At 38.4% G+C, this 23,201-nt stretch overlaps 1 long non-coding RNA gene and 1 pseudogene across 1 annotated transcript in view; one reads left to right on the plus strand and one right to left on the minus strand.

The window, feature by feature from the left end:
* Positions 1-23,201, minus strand: part of LOC132497785 (uncharacterized) — a 192,963-nt gene that overhangs the window by 154,418 nt on the left and 15,344 nt on the right. The gene's annotated exons all lie outside the window — the stretch shown is intronic.
* On the plus strand, positions 14,459-16,754 carry LOC132497227 (52 kDa repressor of the inhibitor of the protein kinase-like; annotated as a pseudogene).

A 23,201-nucleotide genomic window follows, 5' to 3' on the forward strand; every position in this document is an offset into this window, starting at 1 on the left:
AACATCTCGAATAAACAACCTAACCTTGCACCTAAAGCAATTAGAGAAAGAAGAACAAAAACATCCCAAAGTTAGCAGAAGGAAAGAAATCATAAAGATCAGATCAGAAATAAATGAAAAAGAAAAGAAGGAAACGATAGCAAAGATCAATAAAACTAAAAGCTAGTTCTTTGAGAAGATAAACAAAATTGATAAACCATTAGCCAGACTCATCAAGAAAAAAAGGGAGAAGACTCAAATCAATAGAATTAGAAATGAAAAAGGAGAAGTAACAACTGACACTGCAGAAATACAAAAGGTCATGAGAGATTACTACAAGCAACTCTATGCCAATAAAATGGACAACCTGGAAGAAATGGACAAATTCTTAGAAATGCACAACCTGCCAAGACTGAATCAGGAAGAAATAGAAAATATGAACAGACCAATCACAAGCACTGAAATTGAAACTGTGATAAAAAATCTTCCAACAAACAAAAGCCCTGGACCAGATGGCTTCACAGGTGAATTCTATCAAGCATTTAGAGAAGAGCTAACACCTATCCTTCTCAAACTCTTCCAAAATATAGCAGAGGGAGGAACACTCCCAAACTCATTCTACGAGGCCACCATCACCTTGATACCAAAACCAGACAAGGATGTCACAAAGAAAGAAAACTACAGGCCAATATCACTGATGAACATAGATGCAAAAATCCTCAACAAAATACTAGCAAACAGAATCCAACAGCACATTAAAAGGATCATACACCATGATCAAGTGGGGTTTATTCCAGGAATGCAAGGATTCTTCAATATATGCAAATCAATCAACGTGATACACCATATTAACAAATTGAAGGAGAAAAACCATATGATCATCTCAATAGATGCAGAGAAAGCTTTCGACAAAATTCAACACCCATTTATGATAAAAACCCTGCAGAAAGTAGGCATAGAGGGAACTTTCCTCAACATAATAAAGGCCATATATGACAAACCCACAGCCAGCATCGTCCTCAATGGTGAAAAACTGAAACCATTTCCACTAAGATCAGGAACAAGACAAGGTTTCCCACTCTCACCACTCTTATTCAACATAGTTTTGGATGTTTTAGCTACAGCAATCAGAGAAGAAAAGGAAATAAAAGGAATCCAAATCGGAAAAGAAGAAGTAAAGCTGTCACTGTTTGCAGATGACATGATACTATACATAGAGAACCCTAAAGATGCTACCAGAAAACTACTAGAGCTAATCAATGAATTTGGTAAAGTTGCAGGATACAAAATTAATGCACAGAAATCTCGGGCATTCCTATATACTAATGATGAAAAATCTGAAAGTGAAATCAAGGAAACACTCCCATTTACCATTGCGACAAAAAGAATAAAATATCTAGGAATAAACCTACCTAAGGAGACAAAAGACCTGTATGCAGAAAAGTATAAGACACTGATGAAAGAAATTACAGATGATACAAATAGATGGAGAGATGTACCATGTTCTTGGATTGGAAGAATCAACATTGTGAAAATGACTCTACTACCCAAAGCAATCTACAGATTCAATGCAATCCCTATCAAACTACCTCTGGCATTTTTCACAGAACTAGAGCAAAAAATTTCACAATTTGTATGGAAACACAAAAGACCCCAAATAGCCAAAGCAATCTTGAGAACGAAAAATGGAGCTGGAGGAATCAGGCTCCCTGACTTCAGACTATACTACAAAGCTACAGTAATCAAGACAGTATGGTACTGGCACAAAAACAGAAAGATAGATCAATGGAACAGGATAGAAAGCCCAGAGATAAACCCACGGACATATGGTCACCTTATCTTTGATAAAGGAGGCAGGAATGTACAGTGGAGAAAGGACAGTCTCTTCAATAAGTGGTGCTGGGAAAACTGGATAGGGACATGTAAAAGTATGAGATTAGATCACTCCCTAACACCATACACAAAAATAGGCTCAAAATGGATTAAAGACCTAAATGTAAGGCCAGACACTATCAAACTCCTAGAGGAAAACATAGGCAGAACACTCTATGACATAAATCACAGCAAGATCCTTTTTGACCCACCTCCTAGAGAAATGGAAATAAAGACAAAAATAAACACATGGGACCTAATGAAACTTCAAAGCTTTTGCACAGCAAAGGAAACCATAAACAAGACCAAAAAACAACCCTTAGAATGGGAGAAAATATTTGCCAATGAAGCAACTGACAAAGGATTAATCTCCAAAATTTATAAGCAGCTCATGCAGCTCAATAACAAAAAAACAAACAACCCAATCCAAAAATGGGCAGAAGACCTAAATAGACATTTCTCCACAGAAGATATACAGACTGCCAACAAACACATGAAAGGATGCTCAACATCTTTACTCATTAGAGAAATGCAAATCAAAACTACAATGAGATATCATCTCACACCAGTCAGAATGGCCATCATCAAAAAATCTAGAAACAATAAATGCTGGAGAGGGTGTGGAAAAAAGGGAACACTCTTGCACTGCTGGTGGGAATGTGAATTGGTACAGCCACTATGGAGAACGGTATGGAGGTTCCTTAAAAAACTACAAATAGAACTACCATATGACCCAGCAATCCCACTACTGGGCATATACCCTGAGAAAACCATAATTCAAAAAGAGACATGTACCAAAATGTTCATAGCAGCCCTATTTACAATAGCCCGGAGATGGAAACAACCTAAGTGTCCATCATCGGATGAATGGGTAAAGAAGATGTGGCACATATATACAATGGAATATTACTCAGCCATAAAAAGAAATGAAATTGAGCTATTTGTAATGAGGTGGATAGACCTAGAGTCTGTCATACAGAGTGAAGTAAGTCAGAAAGAGAAAGACAAATACTGTATGCTGACACATATATATGGAATTTAAGAAAAAAAATGTCATGAAGAACATAGGGGTAAGACAGGAATAAAGACACAGACCTACTAGAGCATGGACTTGAGGATATGGGGAGGGGGAAGGGTAAGCTGTGACAAAGTGAAAGAGCGGCATGGACATATATACACTACCAAACGTAAGGTAGATAGCTAGTGGGAAGCAGCCGCATAGCACAGGGAGATCAGCTCGGTGCTTTGTGACCGCCTGGAGGGGTGGGATAGGGAGGGTGGGAGGGAGACACAAAAGGGAGGGGATATGGGAACATATGTATATGTATAACTGATTAAATTTGTTATAAAGCAAAAAATAAAAATAAATAAATAAATAAAATAAAATAAAAAGGCAATAAGTGAAAACTGACCTTGAGATGACCCAGATGTTAGAATTAGCAGATAAGGATTTTTTTTTTTTTTTTTTTTTTTTTTGCGGTATGCGGGCCTCTCACTGTTGTGGCCTCCCCCGTTGCGGAGCACAGGCTCCGGACGCGCAGACTCCGGACGCGCAGGCTCAGCGGCCACGGCTCACGGGCCCAGCCGCTCCGCGGCATATGGGATCCTCCCAGACCGGGGCACGAACCCGTATCCCCTGCATCGGCAGGCGGACTCTCAACCACTTGCGCCACCAGGGAGGCCCCAGATAAGGATTTTAAAGCAACTATTATAACCATCTCAAGGATTTAGAGGAAAACACACTTATGATTAACAAATAGAAAATCTTAGCAGAGAAACTGAAACCACAAAAAAGGACCAATTGAAAATTCTATAAATGGAAAATATAGTATTTACAATTAAAAATTTACAAAGTGGCTTGACACAGACTGAAATGAGAAAAGAGTAAGTAAATTTGAAAATAGATCAATAGAAAGTGTCTAAGTTGAAAAATTGAAAGAGAAGGTTGGAGAAAATAAAGTGTCAGTGAGCTATGCAGGCACTGTAGAAAGGTCTAATATTTGTTTACTTGCTGTTTTAGAATAAGAGAGAAAAATATATATAAGGAAATGATAGTGATAATTTCCCCAAATTTGGTGAAAGGCATACATTTACACATATAACAAGTCCAGTAAACCCCAATCAGGAAAAATATAAAGAAAAGCATATCTAGGCACATCAGAGTCAAACTTCTAAAAGCCATAGTTTAAAAGAAACTCTTGAAAGTAACTGCAGACTAGCTACAGATTAATTTATTACATGCAGTGGAATGATATGATTTAACAATGATTTTTTGTCAGAAACACTGGACACAAGAAGATAATGGAATGACATCTCTAAAGTGCTGAAAGAAGAAAAAAGTCAATTCAGTGCAGTGAAAATAACCTTCAAGAATGAAAGCAAAATAAAGATAGATGAAAACTAAGAGAACTTTTTATCAGCAGGCTTGCAGTACAAAAAAACCACAGAAGTTCATCAGTTGAGAAAAATTGATGCCAAAGGGACATTCAAATGTTCAGAGGAAAGTGAAGTACCAAACATGATAGATGTGTGGATAAATATAAAAGATTTTTTCTGTAGTTTTTTAGAAATATGTATGACTGTTTAAGTAAAAATTATAACATTTTATTGTTTGATTTATAAAATTTGTAGATGAAATATAGACAACTAAAAAATAAAGAAAGGAGCTTCAAAATCTATACTTTTTTAAAGATCATTACACTTTGTATGAAATGGTCCAATATTAAATGTAAGAAAAATGTGAAAAATTAAGGATACTGTATATATTGTGGTTCCTAGAGCAACCAGTTGAAATAATGCAAAATGATATAACTGAAACGCCACAATCCCTTGAAAGGGGATTCTCAAAAAGATTCAATTAAATCAAGAGAAATTAAGAAAGTAGGAACAGAGAATCAAAAAACAAATACAAAAATGATGGGACCAAGGGAAAACAACTAGTAAATTGGTTGGTCCAAACTCAACCATATCAATAATTGGATTAAATGTAAATGGACTAAACACTCCAAACAGTAGTCAGAAATTCTCAGAATAGATTAAAAAAATAAGACCCAACATAATCTCTCCATAAGAGATGAACTTTAAATATAAAAATACAAACAGGTTGAGGGCCTCCCTGGTGGCGCAGTGGTTGAGAGTCCGCCTGCCGATGCGGGGGATACGGGTTCGTGCCCCGGTCTGGGAGGATCCCATATGCCGCGGAGCGGCTGGGCCCGTGAGCCATGGCCGCTGAGCCTGCGCGTCCGGAGCCTGTGCTCCGCAACGGGAGAGGCCACAACAGTGAGAGGCCCGCATACCGCAAAAAAAAAAAAAATAAATAAATAAAATAAAATAAAATAAAAATACAAACAGGTTGAAAGTAAATGATATTAAAAGATAAATCATGCAAACAGAAAACCTAAGAAGGTTGGAATAGGTAGATTAGCATGAGATATAACAGATACCAAGGCAAAAAGTATTACCAGAGATAAAGAGAGACAAACTAGAACAATAAAAAGGATAAATTTATTAAGACATAAGAATCATACATGTATGTGCCTAATAAAAGAGGTTCAAATACATCAGATGAAAAAGTAACATAATTAAAGGAAGAGACAAATCCACAATTACAGTGGAGTCTTCTCTCAGCAATTGACAGAATAGACAAAAGATCTCAGTAACACTAAAACTTCCTTTTTGTCAACCTAATTGACATTTATAGAACACTACACCTAACAATTTCAGGATAAACATTCTTTTCAAGTGCACATGGCATATTAACCAAGATAAACCATTTGCTGGACCATAAAACACGTTCTAATATATTTTAAAGGATTGAAATAATATAGACTATGTTTTCTGATCACAGGCAATTAGTTAGAAATCAACAACAATAAGATATGTAGGAGAAATACAGCTACACGTGGAACAACTCCTACAGAACACCTACTGAACGCTGGCAGAAGACCCCAGACCTCCCAAAAGGCAAGACACTCCCCACATACCTGGGTAGGGCAAAGCAGAGAGATTCCCGCACAGAGGAGCGGTGCCGAGTGGCACTCACCAGCCCGAGAGGCTTGTCTGCTCCCCCGCCGGGGCGGGCGGCGCTGGAGCTGAGGCTCGGGCTTCGGTCAGAGCGCAGGGAGAGGAGTGGGGCTGGCGGCGAGAACTCAGCCTGAAGGGGGCTAATGTGCCACAGCTAGCCGGGAGGGAGTCCGGGAAAACTCTGGAGCTGCCGAAGAGGCAGGAGACTTTTTCTTCCCTCTTGGTTTCCTGGTGCGCGAGGAGAGGGGATTAAGAGCGCCGGGTAAAGGAGCTCCAGAAACGGGCGCGAGTCGCGGCTGAAAGCGCGGAGCCCAGAGACGGGCGTGGGACGCTGGGGCTGCTGCTGCCGCCGCCAAGAAGCCTGTGTGCGAGCGCAGGTCACTGTCCACACCGCCCTTCCGGGAGCCTGTGCAGCCTGCCACTGCCGGGGTCCCGGGATCCAGGGGCGGCTTCCCTGGGAGAACGCACGGCGCGCCTCAGGCTGGTGCAACGTCACGCCGACCTCTGCCGCTGCAGGCTCGCCCCGCACTCCGTGCCCCTCCCTCCCGCCCGGCCTGAGTGAGCCAGAGTCCCCGAAGAGGCTGCTCCTTTAACCCTGTCCTGTCTGAGCGAAGAACAGACGCCCTCCGGCGACCTACACGCAGAGGCGGGGCCAAATCCAAAGCTGAGACCCAGGAGCTGTGAGAACAAAGAAGAGAAAGGGAAACCTCTCCCAGCAGCCTCAGAAGCAGCGGATTAAAGCTCCACAATCAACTTGATGTACCCTGCATCTGTGGAATACATGAATAGACAACAAATCATCCCAAATTCAGGAGCCAGGAGTCAGTGCTGGGCCTCTGAGGTGGGAGAGCCAACTTCAGGACACTGGTCCACAAGAGACCTCCCAGCTCCACATAATATCAAACGGCGAAAATCTTCCAGAGATCTCCATCTCAACACCAGCACCCAGCTTCACTCAACGACCAGCAAGCTACAGTGCTGGACACCCTATGCCAAACAACTAGCAAGACAGGAACACAACGCCACCCATTAGCAGAGAGGCTGCCTCAAATCATAAAAAGTCCGCAAACACCCCAAAACACACCACCAGACGTGGACCTGCCCACCAGAAAGACAAGATCCAGCCTCATCCACCAGAACACAGGCAGTAGTCCCCTCCACCAAGAAGCCTACACAACCCACTAAACCAACCTTAGCCACTGGGGACAGACACCAAAAACAACGGGAACTACGAACCTGCAGCCTGCAAAAAGGAGACCCCAAACACAGTAACATAAGCAAAATGAGAAGACAGAAAAACACACAGCAGGAGAAGGAGCAAGATAAAAACCCACCAGACCTAACAAATGAAGAGGTAATAGGCAGTCTATCTGAAAAAGAATTCAGAATAATGATGGTAAAGATGATCCAAAATCTTGGAAATAGAATAGACAAAATGCAAGAAACAGTTAACAAGGACCTAGAAGAACTAAAGACGAATCAAGCATCGATTAAAAACACAATAAATGAAATAAAAAATACTCTAGATGGGATCAATAGCAGAATAACTGAGGCAGAAGAACGGATAAGTGAGGTGGAAGATAAAATAGTGGAAATAACAGCTGCACAGCAAAATAAAGAAAAAAGAATGAAAAGAACAGAGGACAGTCTCAGAGACCTCTGGGACAACATTAAACGCACCAACATTCGAATTATAGGGGTTCCAGAAGAAGAAGAGAAAAAGAAAGGGACTGAGAAAATATTTGAAGAGATTATAGTTGAAAACTTCCCTAATATGGGAAAGGAAATAGTTAATCAAGTCCAGGAGGCACAGAGAGTCCCATACAGAATAAATCCAAGGAGAAATACACCAAGAAACATATTAATCAAACTGTCAAAAATTAAACACAAAGAAATCATATTAAAAGCAGCAAGGCAAAAACAACAAATAACACACAAGGGAATCCCCATCAGGATAACAGCTGATCTCTCAGCAGAAACTCTACAAGCCAGAAGGGAGTGGCAGGACATACTTAAAGTGATGAAGGAGAAAAACCTGCAACCAAGATTACTCTACCCAGCAAAGATCTCATTCAGATTTGATGGAGAAATTAAAACCTTTACAGACAAGCAAAAGCTGAGAGAGTTCAGCACCACCAAACCAGCTTTACAACAAATGCTAAAGGAACTTCTCTAGGCAAGAAACACAACAGAAGGAAAAGAACTACAATAATGAACCCAAAACAATTAAGAAAATGGGAATAGGAACATACATATCAATAATTACCTTAAATGTAAATGGACTAAATGCTCCCACCAAAAGACACAGACTGGCTGAATGGATACAAAAACAAGACCCATATATATGCTGTCTACAAGAGACCCACTTCAGACCTAGAGACACATACAGACTGAAAGTAAGGGGATGGAAAAAGATATTCCATGCAAATGGAAACCAAAAGAAAGCTGGAGTAGCAATTCTCATATCAGACAAAATAGACTTTAAAATAAAGACTACTAGAAGAGACAAAGAAGGACACTACATAATGATCAAGGGATCAATCCAAGAAGAAGATATAACAATTGTAAATATTTATGCACCAAACATAGGAGCACCTCAATACATAAGGGAAATATTAACAGCCATAAAAGGAGAAATCGACAGTTACACAATCATAGTAGGGGACTTTAACACCCCACTTTCACCAATGGACAGGTCATCCAAAATGAAAATAAATAAGGAAACACAAGCTTTAAATGATACATTAAACAAGATGGACTTAATTGATATTTATAGGACATTCCATCCAAAAACAACAGAATACACATTTTTCTCAAGTGCTCATGGAACATTCTCCAGGATAGATCATATCTTGGGTCACAAATCAAGCCTTGGTAAATTTAAGAAAATTGAAATTGTATCAAGTATCTTTTCCGACCACAATGCTATGAGACTAGATATCAATTACAGGAAAAGAGCTGTAAAACATACAAACACATGGAGGCTAAACAATACACTACTTAATAACGAAGTGATCACTGAAGAAATCAAAGAGGAAATTAAAAAATACCTAGAAACAAATGACAATGGAGACACGACGACCCAAAACCTATGGGATGCAGCAAAAGCAGTTCTAAGAGGGAAGTTTATGGCAATACAATCCCACCTTAAGAAACAGGAAATATCTCGAATAAACAACCTAACCTTGCACCTAAAGCAATTAGAGAAAGAAGAACAAAAACATCCCAAAGTTAGCAGAAGGAAAGAAATCATAAAAATCAGATCAGAAATAAATGAAAAAGAAATGAAGGAAACGATAGCAAAGATCAATAAAACTAAAAGCTGGTTCTTTGAGAAGATAAACAAAATTGATAAACCATTAGCCAGACTCATCAAGAAAAAAAGGGAGAAGACTCAAATCAATAGAATTAGAAATGAAAAAGGAGAAGTAACAACTGACACTGCAGAAATACAAAAGATCATGAGAGATTACTATAAGCAACTCTATGCCAATAAAATGGACAACCTGGAAGAAATGGACAAATTCTTAGAAATGCACAACCTGCCAAGACTGAATCAGGAAGAAATAGAAAATATGAACAGACCAATCACAAGCACTGAAATTGAAACTGTGATTAAAAATCTTCCAACAAACAAAAGCCCAGGACCAGATGGCTTCACAGGTGAATTCTATCAAGCATTTAGAGAAGAGCTAACACCTATCCTTCTCAAACTCTTCCAAAATATAGCAGAGGGGGGAACACTCCCAAACTCATTCTACGAGACCACCATCACCTTGATACCAAAACCAGACAAGGATGTCACAAAGAAAGAAAACTACAGGCCAATATCACTGATGAACATAGATGCAAAAATCCTCAACAAAGTACTAGCAAGCAGAATCCAACAGCACATTAAAAGGATCATACACCATGATCAAGTGGGGTTTATTCCAGGAATGCAAGGATTCTTCAATATACGCAAATCAATCAATGTGATACACCATATTAACAAACTGAAGGAGAAAAACCATATGATCATCTCAATAGATGCAGAGAAAGCTTTTGACAAAATTCAACACCCATTTATGATAAAAACCCTGCAGAAAGTAGGCATAGAGGGAACTTTCCTCAACATAATAAAGGCCATATATGACAAACCCGCAGCCAGCATCGTCCTCAATGGTGAAAAACTGAAACCATTTCCACTAAGATCAGGAACAAGACAAGGTTGCCCACTCTCACCACTCTTATTCAACATAGTTTTGGAAGTTTTAGCCACAGCAATCAGAGAAGAAAAGGAAATAAAAGGAATCCAAATTGGAAAAGAAGAAGTAAAGCTGTCACTGTTTGCAGATGACATGATACTATACATAGAGAATCCTAAAGATGCTACCAGAAAACTACTAGAGCTAATCAATGAATTTGGTAAAGTTGCAGGATACAAAATTAATGCACAGAAATCTCTGGCATTCCTATATACTAATGATGAAAAATCTGAAAGTGAAATCAAGGAAACACTCCCATTTACCATTGCAACAAAAAGAATAAAATATCTAGGAATAAACCTACCTAAGGAGACAAAAGACCTGTATGCAGAAAATTATAAGACACTGATGAAAGAAATTAAAGATGATACAAATAGATGGAGAGATGTACCATGTTCTTGGATTGGAAGAATCAACATTGTGAAAATGACTCTACTACCCAAAGCAATCTACAGATTCAATGCAATACCTATCAAACTACCAATGGCATTTTTCACAGAACTAGAACAAAAAATTTCACAATTTGTATGGAAACACAAAAGACCCCGAATAGCCAAAGCAATCTTGAGAACCAAAAACGGAGCTGGAGGAATCAGGCTCCCTGACTTCAGACTATACTACAAAGCTACAGTAATCAAGACAGTATGGTACTGGCACAAAAACAGAAAGATAGATCAATGGAACAGGATAGAAAGCCCAGAGATAAACCCACGGACATATGGTCACCTTATCTTTGATAAAGGAGGCAGGAATGTACAGTGGAGAAAGGACAGTCTCTTCAATAAGTGGTGCTGGGAAAACTGGACAAGGACATGTAAAAGTATGAGATTAGATCACTCCCTAACACCATACACAAAAATTAGCTCAAAATGGATTAAAGACCTAAATGTAAGGCCAGACACTATCAAACTCCTAGAGGAAAACATAGGCAGAACACTCTATGACATAAATCACAGCAAGATCCTTTTTGACCCACCTCCTAGAGAAATGGAAATAAAGACAAAAATAAACACATGGGACCTAATGAAACTTCAAAGCTTTTGCACAGCAAAGGAAACCATAAACAAGACCAAAAGACAACCCTCAGAATGGGAGAAAATATTTGCAAATGAAGCAACTGACAAAGGATTAATCTCCAAAATTTATAAGCAGCTCATGCAGCTCAATAGCAAAAAAACAAACAACCCAATCCAAAAATGGGCAGAAGACCTAAATAGACATTTCTCCACAGAAGATATACAGACAGCCAACAAACACATGAAAGGATGCTCAACATCTTTACTCATTAGAGAAATGCAAATCAAAACTACAATGAGATATCATCTCACACCAGTCAGAATGGCCATCATCAAAAAATCTAGAAACAATAAATGCTGGAGAGGGTGTGGAAAAAAGGGAACACTCTTGCACTGCTGGTGGGAATGTGAATTGGTACAGCTGCTATGGAGAACGGTATGGAGGTTCCTTAAAAAACTACAAATAGAACTACCATATGACCCAGCAATCCCACTACTGGGCATATACCCTGAGAAAACCATAATTCAAAAAGAGACATGTACCAAAATGTTCATAGCAGCCCTATTTACAATAGCCCGGAGATGGAAACAACCTCAGTGTCCATCATCGGATGAATGGATAAAGAAGATGTGGCACATATATACAATGGAATATTACTCAGCCATAAAAAGAAATGAAATTGAGCTATTTGTAATGAGGTGGATGGACCTAGAGTCTGTCATACAGAGTGAAGTAAGTCAGAAAGAGAAAGACAAATACTGTATGCTGACACATATATATGGAATTTAAGAAAAAAATGTCATCAAGAACATAGGGGTAAGACAGGAATAAAGACACAGACCTACTAGAGCATGGACTTGAGGATATGGGGAGGGGGAAGGGTAAGCTGTGACAAAGTGAAAGAGCGGCATGGACATATATACACTACCAAACGTAAGGTAGATAGTTAGTGGGAAGCAGCCGCATAGCACAGGGAGATCAGCTCGGTTCTTTGTGACCGCCTGGAGGGGTGGGATAGGGAGGGTGGGAGGGAGACGCAAAAGGGAGGGGATATGGGAACATATGTATATGTATAACTGATTAAATTTCTAAAATAAAATTAAAAAAAAAAAAAAATAAATAAGATATGTAGGAGGGATAAAACCTAAATATTTGGAAATTAAACAACATACTTGTCAATAATTTATGGGTAAAGGAAAAATGACAAGGTACATTAGAAAATATTTCAAACTGAATTATAATGAAAATATAGCATATCAAAATTTGTGAGTTACAGCTAAAGGAAAATTTATAGTTTTTAAATGCCTAGATAAGGAAAGGATAAAGGTATAAAATCAATGACCTAAGAGTCTACAGTAAGACCTAGAGAAAGTAGAGCAAAGTACAGATGGTCCCCAACTTACAATGGGTCAACTTACGAATTTTGAATTTTACAATGGTGCAAAAGCAATGTGCATTCAGTAGGACTTGAATTTTCAATTTTGGTCTTTTCCCAGGCTAGCGATGTGTAGTATGATACTCTTGGGATGCTGGACAGCAGTAGCAAGCTGCAGCTTCCAGTCAGTGCCACAATCACAGGGTAGACAACTGATACACTTACAACCATTCTGTTTTTCACTTTCAGTACAGTATTCAATAAATTACATGAGATATTCAACACTTTATTATAAAATAGGCTTTGTGTTACGTGATTTTGCTCAACTGCAGGTTACTGTTAAGTGTTTTGAGCATGTTTAATGTAGGCTAGGCTAGCCTATGATGTTCGGTAGATTAGGTATATTAAATGCATTTTCGACTTAGGATATTTTCAACTCACAATGGGTTTATTGGGACATAAGCCCATTGTAAGTTGAGGAAGATCTGTAAATCCAGAGTAAGTAGAATGAAGGAAATAGTAAAGAGGAGAAATCAATGAAATAGAAAATAGATAAATGAAAGAGAAAATTAACACATAAATTATTTTTCTTTTTGAGAGAATAACAAAGTTGATAAGCCCTACATAGGTTGATAAAGAAAAAAATAAGAAAAATTACCAATATCAGGAATAAATGTGTGAATATACTACAGATGCTACAGATATTGTAAACAAATTTATGTTAATAAATTCAACAACTAGATGAAATTTCTGAATAAAACAACTTACCAAAACGGACACAGAAGAAATCGGAAATTTTCCTGGCCCTATATCTATTAAGTAAATTGAATTTGTTATTGAAATCTTTTCTCAAATACGACATCGGGGTCAGATGGTTTCACTGGTGAGCTCTGCTAAACATTTAGGTAAGAGATCAATCTTACACAAATGCTTTCCAAAACAGAAGAGGAGGAAACATTTTGCAATGTGTTTTATGAGGCTAGCATGACCCTGATACTAAATCTGACACAGACATTTTAAAAAAAGAAAATTAAAACACCAGTCATGTCAAACTGCCCACCTAATTTAGTTTCCTTCCTCCACTACCAACAGGCAGACAAGCTTCCCTGAATTGGGGGGAGGGGAGGGAAGAGCAGGCTGGCTGACTGGTGGGCAATAATATCAAACTTTCGCACAGCCCCCAACTGAACATGGAAGATAAGGCAGTCCAATCTGACTTTCTTTAGTTCCTGAAAGATCTGGACAGAAGCCCGAAGTGGGTGAAGAAATGTAAGATATGTGACTTAGAAGATAAAACACCTGATCTGCTAAGCAAACATTACTGCCAAATGCTTTAAGAAACCTACGGTTTGTAGAACGAGTACTTAAAAAGGAGTTCTTTGAGATTATGCTATGCCAGCAGTAGTTGATTTCACCAGTCATCTGAACAATCCACATGGAGACATTGAAAATTAGTAAAATAGGGCCTCCCTGGTGGCGCAAGTGGTTGAGAGTCCGCCTGCCGATGCAGGGGATACGGGTTCGTGCCCCGGTCTGGGAGGATCCCACATGCCGCGGAGCGGCTGGGCCCGTGAGCCATGGCCGCTGAGCCTGCGCGTCCGGAGCCTGCGCGTCCGGAGCCTGTGCTCCGCAACGGGGGAGACCACAACAGTGAGAGGCCCGCGTACCGCAAAAAAAAAAAAAAAAAAAAAAAAAGAAAATTAGTAAAATAACTGAGTGATCATGAAATAAGAACACAAACAGAAAAAGAAGTGGTAAAACTTCTGAACAGGAACAAACTCAGAAATAAAGAAACCATAGCCATCCTCACCACTCCAATGCAGAGGAAGAAGGTAAAGAACAAGATGAAGGCATTTTTATCCTTAAACTTTGCAGGGAATGAAAACAAGGAGCAGCTAAACTCTTCATCTGAAGTTGGATGTTTATAAAGCAGAGTCTGTATTAACATGAAGCTGACAAAATCCCTAAAGATATCTTTTCTCCTGCTGGGGTGCAGAGGATATTCTGGTGAGGCAGTTCTGAGAAAGTGCTTCGAAACAGTAGCAGTTACACATCCACCCTTTTGAAAACACAGCAGAAGTAGGTGCTGGACACTGCAAGAGTGCCATTGGAGAGAAACAGGAAAGTGAGAGACTCACCTCTTCCATTATCACTGATAATAAGATGCACATAGCAGGGGAGGATCAATCACCAGTACTGGTGAGGTTCATCAGTGAATCTCAGTCCAGACAGAGGAATATGAGCTTTCTACCTTCTGAAGTTGATGCAGAAATTCTGGCTATGAACTTTCACACTATGATAATGGAAGAGTGGGGGACAAACGTGGAGCACTGATGTGGTCTGGCTTAGAGGATGTCTAGTGGACTTTCTGCCAAACGCAACTCATGGTAACTAGACTTTTAGAGAAACAACCCCAAAATATCTACACAGTCTAGTCTTCCTCTGCCTTAAATACGTAGTTGTCAAAAGCAGTGTCTGTTGTGGGAGTATCTGTTGCTTTGGGAGAAATTAAAGATGTTTGTTCTTTTTCCTGTTGATCACCAACTACTTCAGAACCTAACAGTGTAATATCTGTCCTCTTTCAGAACAGTGAAGGATAAAAGGCCCATGAACTGAAGGAAATTTGCCACTCAATGAATAGGTGGGTATGATGCTTTTGAATATTTTGTAGAACTCCTGTAAATACTTGTTTTGTGTTTAGATGGTATAAATAATGATACGAATGTTAGATAGAATAACTTTATAGTTGGTTGAGCTTTTGTTCTCTGTAGTGCATTAACAGATTTTGTTTTAATTATTATTGTTGTTCATAAAAATATCCTAGTTTTTAAAATAGCCTTTGGAAAAACTTTCCAGGGCCGCATTTCCAATATTTCTTTGCAGCAGAGTTGCACTCTATGAAGAGATGGAAAATATTTATGTTTATCGTAAATTTTGATTTGAGAAAGCCATGATTCAGCACCAAACTTGATATTTAAATGGAATTTCCTGGAACTTCCTCTGGGCTCAGCAAGATAATCTCAACTAACCATTGAGAATTAGTATAAACAAATACTTAGTATCCCAAAAATGAAACACATTATTCAGAACGTTAAAGATATTTTCTTACAATAGCACCTCACAAGTTCTTTTTTTTCTAAATTTTCTTAGGTTTTTTTAAAATTAATTTTTATTGGAGTATGGTTGCTTTACCATGTTGTGTTAGCCTCCACTGCACAACAGAATGAATCAGCCATAAGCATACAGATATCCCCTCTCCTCCCTTCTGGACTTCCCTTCCATTTAGGTTACCACAGTGCACTAGGTGAGTTCCCCTGTGTTATACAGCATGTTCCCATCAGTTGTCCATTTTATACATAGTATCAATAATGTATATTTGTCAATCCCAGTCTCCTAATTCCTCCCACCCCACCCTTTTCCCCATTGGTATCCATACATACAGCAATCCCACTACTGGGTATATACCCAGAGAAAACCATAAATCAAAAAAACACATGCACCCCAATGTTCATAGCAGCACTATTTACAATAGCCAGGACATGGAAGCAACCTAAATGTCCATCAACAGAGGAATGTATAAAGAAGATGTGGTACATATGTACAATGGAATATTACTCAGCCATAAAAAGGAATGAAATCGCGTCATTTGTAGAGACATGGATGGACCTAGAGAGTGTCATACAGAGTGAAGTAAGTCAGAAGGAGAAAATCAAATATTTTATAATAATGCATATATGTGGAATCTAGAAAAATGGTACAGATGATCTTAGTTGCAAAGCAGAAATAGAGACAGACATAGAGAACAAATGTATGGGCACCTCACAGTTCTTAAATGCTTATCTCTTATAGCACCAGTCCTGGAACAGCTCACATTCAACACCATGCCAACACGTACCAAAGTGACTTATCCATTCCCAACACACTCTCTGCCAACCTTCATTGTTGGAGAATCAAACAAAACACAGAGAAAAGGACACAGAGCTTCCATTAACCGTGTACAAAGCCCCCTACCTGTCTCACTTCAATTTTTTTTCTTAATGTCTATGCATGGCTGAAGGTCCTGTGTATTCTTCCTTGATGAAGTTTGAGGATGAGAGCAATGAAATTAGATGAAAGCATCTTAAGCATAATTAAGAAATATTTCAATAGACCAGAGGTCAAATAACTTTACTTTGTTTAACATAAATCTTGATATAAAATATGATCTTAATTTAATGGTAGACACATATATCAAACTATGAATTTAAGCCAGAGTTTCCTACAAGTACTTTAAAAAGAACACTGAAAATACCTAAGAGAAGTTTTAAAAAGTGGTTTTATCCTTACAGTTGATATTTGTAAGGAAAGCTCTAAGGTGTATGTCAGCCATTCAATCACTGACTATTTGCTTCTGAGCCTTCCACTGAATGCATTAAACATTGATAAACTGCCGGTTAAATGGCTGCTGTCTGAACTTTTATTCTCTGAAGACCTCTCATTTCAGAACACAGCATTGAAAGAACATTTCATTTCTCTGTGATCTCTCTTGGTGGTACTCCGGGGAAATTTTAGTTGAGTCACTTGAAATAGAACATTATTATTGCCATGAATCAAATTAGTAGGTATTAGTTTCCAGTTCTTTGAGGAAATAAATGTTGGAGAGGTGTGGGGAGAAGGAATATATTTCATAAAATACTGCAATAAAGCTCAGGACTGACCATCGACTAGTAGGTGTTTTAGTATGTGGTTAAAAATCTGTAATGGGCAGTTAAGGAAATTACCAACAAGTATAATAAACTTTGAGATCACTAAACAGAGATTGCAGTGTAGATTTTGTCTCCATTAAGTGAAAATTGAAGTTCAAATAGAAAGCAATCCACTGTGGTTCTTCTTCTGGATGTTACTTACAATCATTTGTCGAATTTATACCTTAGCTGAGTATAGTCTTCTAGCAGGTATACATTGAACACTTTTGTTTCATGGTCAAGATAGAATCAGAAGCCAAGGCTACTGACCATCTATTTGACTGTTTTTTTCTCTCCATGACCATACCTACTGCCTTGTTTTATCTTTTCTTTTTTTTTTCTTTTTTTTTTTTGCGGTACGTGGGCCTCTCACTGTTGTGGACTTTCCCATTGCGGAGCACAGGCCCCGGACGCGCAGGCTCAGTGGCCATGGCTCACAGGCCTAGCTGCTCTGTGGCATGTGGGATCTTCCCAGACTGGGGCACGAACCTGTGTCCTCTGCATAGGCAGGTGGACTCTCAACCACTGCGCCACCAGGGAAGCCCTGCCTTGTTTTGATTTTTAAAAATTACCTGCGAAAAATAGGAATTTTTTTTGCTTATATAAAAATAATACAGAAATTATTGCTGTTATTTTGGTGACAAAAATTTTGTACAATGTGTTTTAATCTAAATAAAATGTAAATTTTATTTTTTTAAAGAAAATTACAAGAAAATCCTTTATAACCATAGATGCAAAACTCCTTAATGAAATATTCACAAATGGAATCCAGGAATATATTAAAAGAATGATATACCATGACAAAGTAGAGTTTATCCCAGGAATGCAAGGTTGGTTTCACATTTAAAAGTCAATTGATATTACTCATTGTATTGACAGATAAAAGGAACAAAATCATAGGATCTTCTCAATAGATGTGTAAAAAGTACTTGACAAATTTAAAAAACTCTCATGATATTAACCAAAAAATTCTAAGTAAACCAGAAATAGAAGGGAACTTCCTTCACCTGATAACGATATTTATGGGGGACCTCCCTGGCGGTCCAGTGGTTAAGACTCCATGCTTCCACCACAGGGGGCATGGATTCGATCCCTGGTGGGGAACTAAGATCCCGCATGCTGTGCGGTATGGCCAGAAAAAAAAAAAAAAAAAAGGATATTTATGAAAACCTTCCAGTTAATATAATGCTCAGTGGTGAGAGAATAAGAGTTTTTCCTCTCACACTGGACACAGGGCAAAGATGTCTCCACTTAATGTTGTAATGGAGTCCCCAGCCAGTGGACTAGGGCAAGAAAATGAAGTAAAGAGCATAATGTGTTTGTATGAAAATTCTAGGGAACCTATAAGCAACTACTAGAACTAATAAGCAAATTTTAAAATGTTGCAGGATACATTGTCAATATTCTAAAATCAATTGTTCTTTTATAACTTACTGATTTAATGGTAATAAAATTAAGAATTTTCATTTACAATAGCAACTAAAACATAAAAATTTAGAAGTAAACTAAAGAAAACATGCAAGACCTCTTCATTAAAAATTACAAAACATTGCCGAGAGAAATTAAGGAAAACCAAAAATGAATGGACATATGTACCATGTTAATGGATTAGAAGACGCAAGTAAATCTGAAAAAGAAGAACAAAGTTGGATGATTTACACTATCTGAATTCAAAATTTACTAAGGCTACATTAATCAAGACAGTGTGATGATACTGGCATAAGGACTGAGAAGCATCAATGGAACAGGATAGAGAGCCCAGAAATAGACTCACACTCATAAAATCAACTAATTTCCAACAAAGGTACCAAAGCAATACATTGGGGGACAAGGAAAATCTTTCTAATGAAAGTTACTGGAATAATTAGATATTCAACTGGGAAATGTTTATTCAAAAGGAACCTGGATGTTCTTCAGCATTACTCTTGTTCAATACACTAATCTGATGTGTTGTTCTTTTCTATTTATACATTAGCCTATCAAAGCACTTTTCCCACTATTATAATATTCCTACTGCAAAAATGTTATTTTTCTTTTTATAAAAATAACACTTTTAAGGTTTAAAAGCAATAGTTTTTCACTTATGACAACTCATATGTTAAAGTATAAAGTAAACAAAATTATCCATGATTACACAAGAAAACCAGAAATCACCCAAGTTGACCTTTTGGGTTGGTCTTTCTAATCTTCTGTATATACTGTCATAAAATTGTATATTGCATTTTTAACCTAATATTATTTTGCATGTAATTTTCTTTCTCCAAGACTCTGAGATTTTGTCTGCATGTAATATGATGATATTAGCTTTCATTTTAACATCTTTTTATGACACTTGTAATTGCATTTCCTGAAGACATAAATTTTAACTGTAAGCTACATCCAAACTGCACTTCCATCAGACATCTATCTCTGGAGTATCTGCCAAACTCATAAATGACTCTTCTTCCATGGCAACTGTCCATTTCACAATCCCCTATCCAAAATGTAACTGTACTATTGAACAAGCATGACTCAGGGAAGCAATCATGGAACAAATTTTATTTTAAATTTAAACTGTTATTTTAAATTTATTTCATATGTTTAGTTGTTCTCTTGCCCCTGGTGAAATTTAGGGCAGGTCACAAAACTTAGCATTTCAAAATTATTTTTAAGTATCCTGTTACAGAAAAACCACAGAAGCAATCTCTAGGCAGCCAAATTTACAGTAGATAATCTGTTCTAAGGCCACAAGTGATTGTTAAAGTTCTGGCAACCTGAACTAAATGGGCCAATTACGCTCTCACACAGGAATTCCGAAATTAAGTCCAGAGGAAAGTTTGCCTGCAATTGTAGCGCACACTGTGGACTGAAGGCCAGAGAAACGGAGTCTTCAAAGAGAAAGAAGACAGGAGGAAATGCAAAAAGGAGAAGCAGATATGGACCAAGAGCATTTCCTGGATTCTGCCGTTAATTGCTGGTTTCACTTCCTTCCAGAACTCCAGTTGCGTTCCTGCCTTTGGGTTCCGTGAAACCCCTCCATCATTGTAATACCAACTTCTAACTTTTTTTTGTTGTTGAATCAAGTTTTTGTTAAAGAGGCCCAAATAATACAGAAATAAGTATGGACTATGGGAAGTTTTATCCCTTAAACAACTAACATATTCATGATCAGTAGATCCTTTGGCTTTGCCCATGGATGATGGCCTTTCTCTGATCTACTCCCTCCATCTGAGGGTCCATGTTAGATGTAAACTTGTAGTGTTCCCTGCTCACTCACTACGATGCTGACTGTAGAGTTACCTAGATCGTCTTTGCTCTTTTGAAACATCAATGTCAAACTTTTATGTATAGTTTCCTGATTTGAGAGAGCACATTGTCAGAAAATGCATAGGATTTGATATTCAGTGACTCCTGCAGATGTTTTTAATTCTAATTCCTTTGCGTTGTTCTTAGAAAAGAAATCAAGTTTTATTTGTCTTACTATTATTTCCAAGGTAGTCAATAATTTTAGTAGTGTGAGAATAAAGCACTTGAGTTTTTTTGGCTTCTGAATGTCAATGAGTTCTGTTTTCAGAAATTTGCCTTGGGTGAAGCATAAATTTTCATGAAATATTTTTAGTGACTGAGGGAAAATTCACTCACATTGCTAATAAAAAAGTTCCAGTATTACCAATATAATTTCTATTGGCTAGTGTAGCTCTAAGGATATGTCTAGAAAACCAAAGATAGCAGAGAATTAACACAACCCTAAAACGTCCTGATATTAATTTTTCATCACACGATTTAGAAAATTATCTTTACTATTCATATTGCAGACTCTAACTTGGGTGAAATACTTTTAGCTTAGAAAACCAGTCTGTAGGACATATTAAGTTTTAGAAACTTGGTTTCTTCACACTCTCAAACTATTGTAAAACTTTATTAAATTAAGTGAATCAAACAAAAATTATTCAATAAATATTCAACATTTGCTAGGTGATATGGGTGTTATAGACAAAAATAAAAAAGACACGTGGCCTTTGCCCTCCTTTACCTGGTAAAGTAGTTGGGAAGAGATACAGAGCAAGAGTAATAAAACAAGACAGTGTAGAGTGATGCGTATGCTGATTTTTAGAAGTTCTGAGATGGGGGAAAGAGAAATGGGAAAAAAAAGTAAACAAAGAAGCTAAGAACAGAGGACACAGAGAGAGAGCATATCTTGCATTTATGACAACTTTTCTGTCATTCCCTTCTTGGGGCTCCACTGAAATGAACTGAAGCTGAAATGGTCAGAGAGAACCTCCTAGAGAGTTGATTTGATTTGGGACCTGAAGGAAGAGACAGGATTTGAAAGGATAAATGGCTAAGTAGACAACATAAGCCGAAGTATGGAGATGAGAATACATTCAGGTTTGCAGAGGAGCAATTAACCTTACTAGCGTTGGAAGCCATAGGAAATACTACTGGGTGAGCATGGTAAAAAAAGAGAAGTCAAAGGATTTTAAACATGAAGAACATAGGGAACTGCTGAGCAGAGGGATAACAGGATGAAAATTGGTTTGGGAGGATTAGCTGGGCAAGGTTATGAAAGGTGCTTGGGAAGGGTGGAGACTGGCATCTGGCAAGGTAAGCAGGGCGTTGCTGTAGTGATCCTTCCATGAGGCAATGAGGGCAGTGTCATCGCAAATAGGAAGGACCAATAAGAGCTTTCCAAAAAAGAAAACTACCTGATCTTGAGCAATCTGAGTCAGAGATGATGGCAGAACTTCTTGTCTAAAGGAGTTGGGAGGTATGAGGCTGGAACTTAGAGAAGAGGACAGCATGAAGAAGTAGATTGACATAGATTTAGTAGTAGTCAATGATATAGAAGCGACAGCTGAAGCCAAGAGAATGAGGGAGGATTCATCAAAGAAGGAATGTGGAGGAGAGAACAGAGAAACGAAAGTTGGGAACCACCAACATTTAGGGCATAGGACAAACAAAATGAGCCAATGCAAGAGGGAACATGTGGCCTGGGATGTAGGTGAGACTCAGATAGTGTTGCCAGAGAAATAAGGCAGCAGACTGGTTAAGGAGGAGGATGCTATCACCAGTGCTGGAAGAAGGTGAAGGAGCGAGAAGATGAGGACTTTAGGAGAAGAGTTAACAGTGATCTGGGACTGGAAACCAGATCACGTAGACAAGGGAGGGAAGGAGCTATGAGGTGATGAGCGAGTGGACATGTGCAGAATAATGAAGCAGTTAGGAGGACAGGCTCTGATGGCAACTCTACCTGAATCCTGGCTCCATCCAGACTGGGCAACTTAACACATAGAAGTTGACCTAAGTCCCCACGCGCTGGATTGAATAGCATCCCCTCAAATTCATGTCCTTCCCAGAACCTCAGAATGTGACCTTATTTCAAAATAGGGTTGTTGCAGATGTAACTAGTAAAGATGAGGTTATACTACAGTAGGGTGGGCCCTTAGTCCAATATGACTGATGTCCTTATAAGAAGAGGAAAGGACACACACAGGAAAGATGACCACGTGAGGATGGAGGCAGAGACTGGAATTAATATGCAACTGCAAGCCAAGGAAAACTCAGGATGCCTGGCAACACCAGAAGTTAGGAGAAAGGCACAGAACAGATTCTCTCCTAGAAACCTGAGAGAGTACAGCCCTGCTAACAGGGCTGATTTTGGACTTTGAGACCCCAGAACTGTGAGAAAAAACATTTCTGTTGTTTTAAGCCACCCATTTTGTGGTACTTTGTTATGGCAGCTCCAGTAAACTAATATTCTTGGTAATCTCATCCTTAAAGTGAGGATACTAACACTCTCCTTATAGGAAGGGTTAGCAATATAATATGAAAAATGCTTAGCACAGTGTCTGCCCCACTGGAAGAGCTCAGATATATGTTGTCATATATTATTTTTTTCTTTGAACAATTTGGTGTGGAAGAAAGGAAAAAGTGGTCCTAGAAAAACCATACATATGGTGAGGTAAATGTTGTTATTGCTTCTTT

Source organism: Mesoplodon densirostris, chromosome 10, assembly GCF_025265405.1.
Source record: "Mesoplodon densirostris isolate mMesDen1 chromosome 10, mMesDen1 primary haplotype, whole genome shotgun sequence".
Classification (NCBI taxonomy): domain Eukaryota; kingdom Metazoa; phylum Chordata; class Mammalia; order Artiodactyla; family Ziphiidae; genus Mesoplodon; species Mesoplodon densirostris.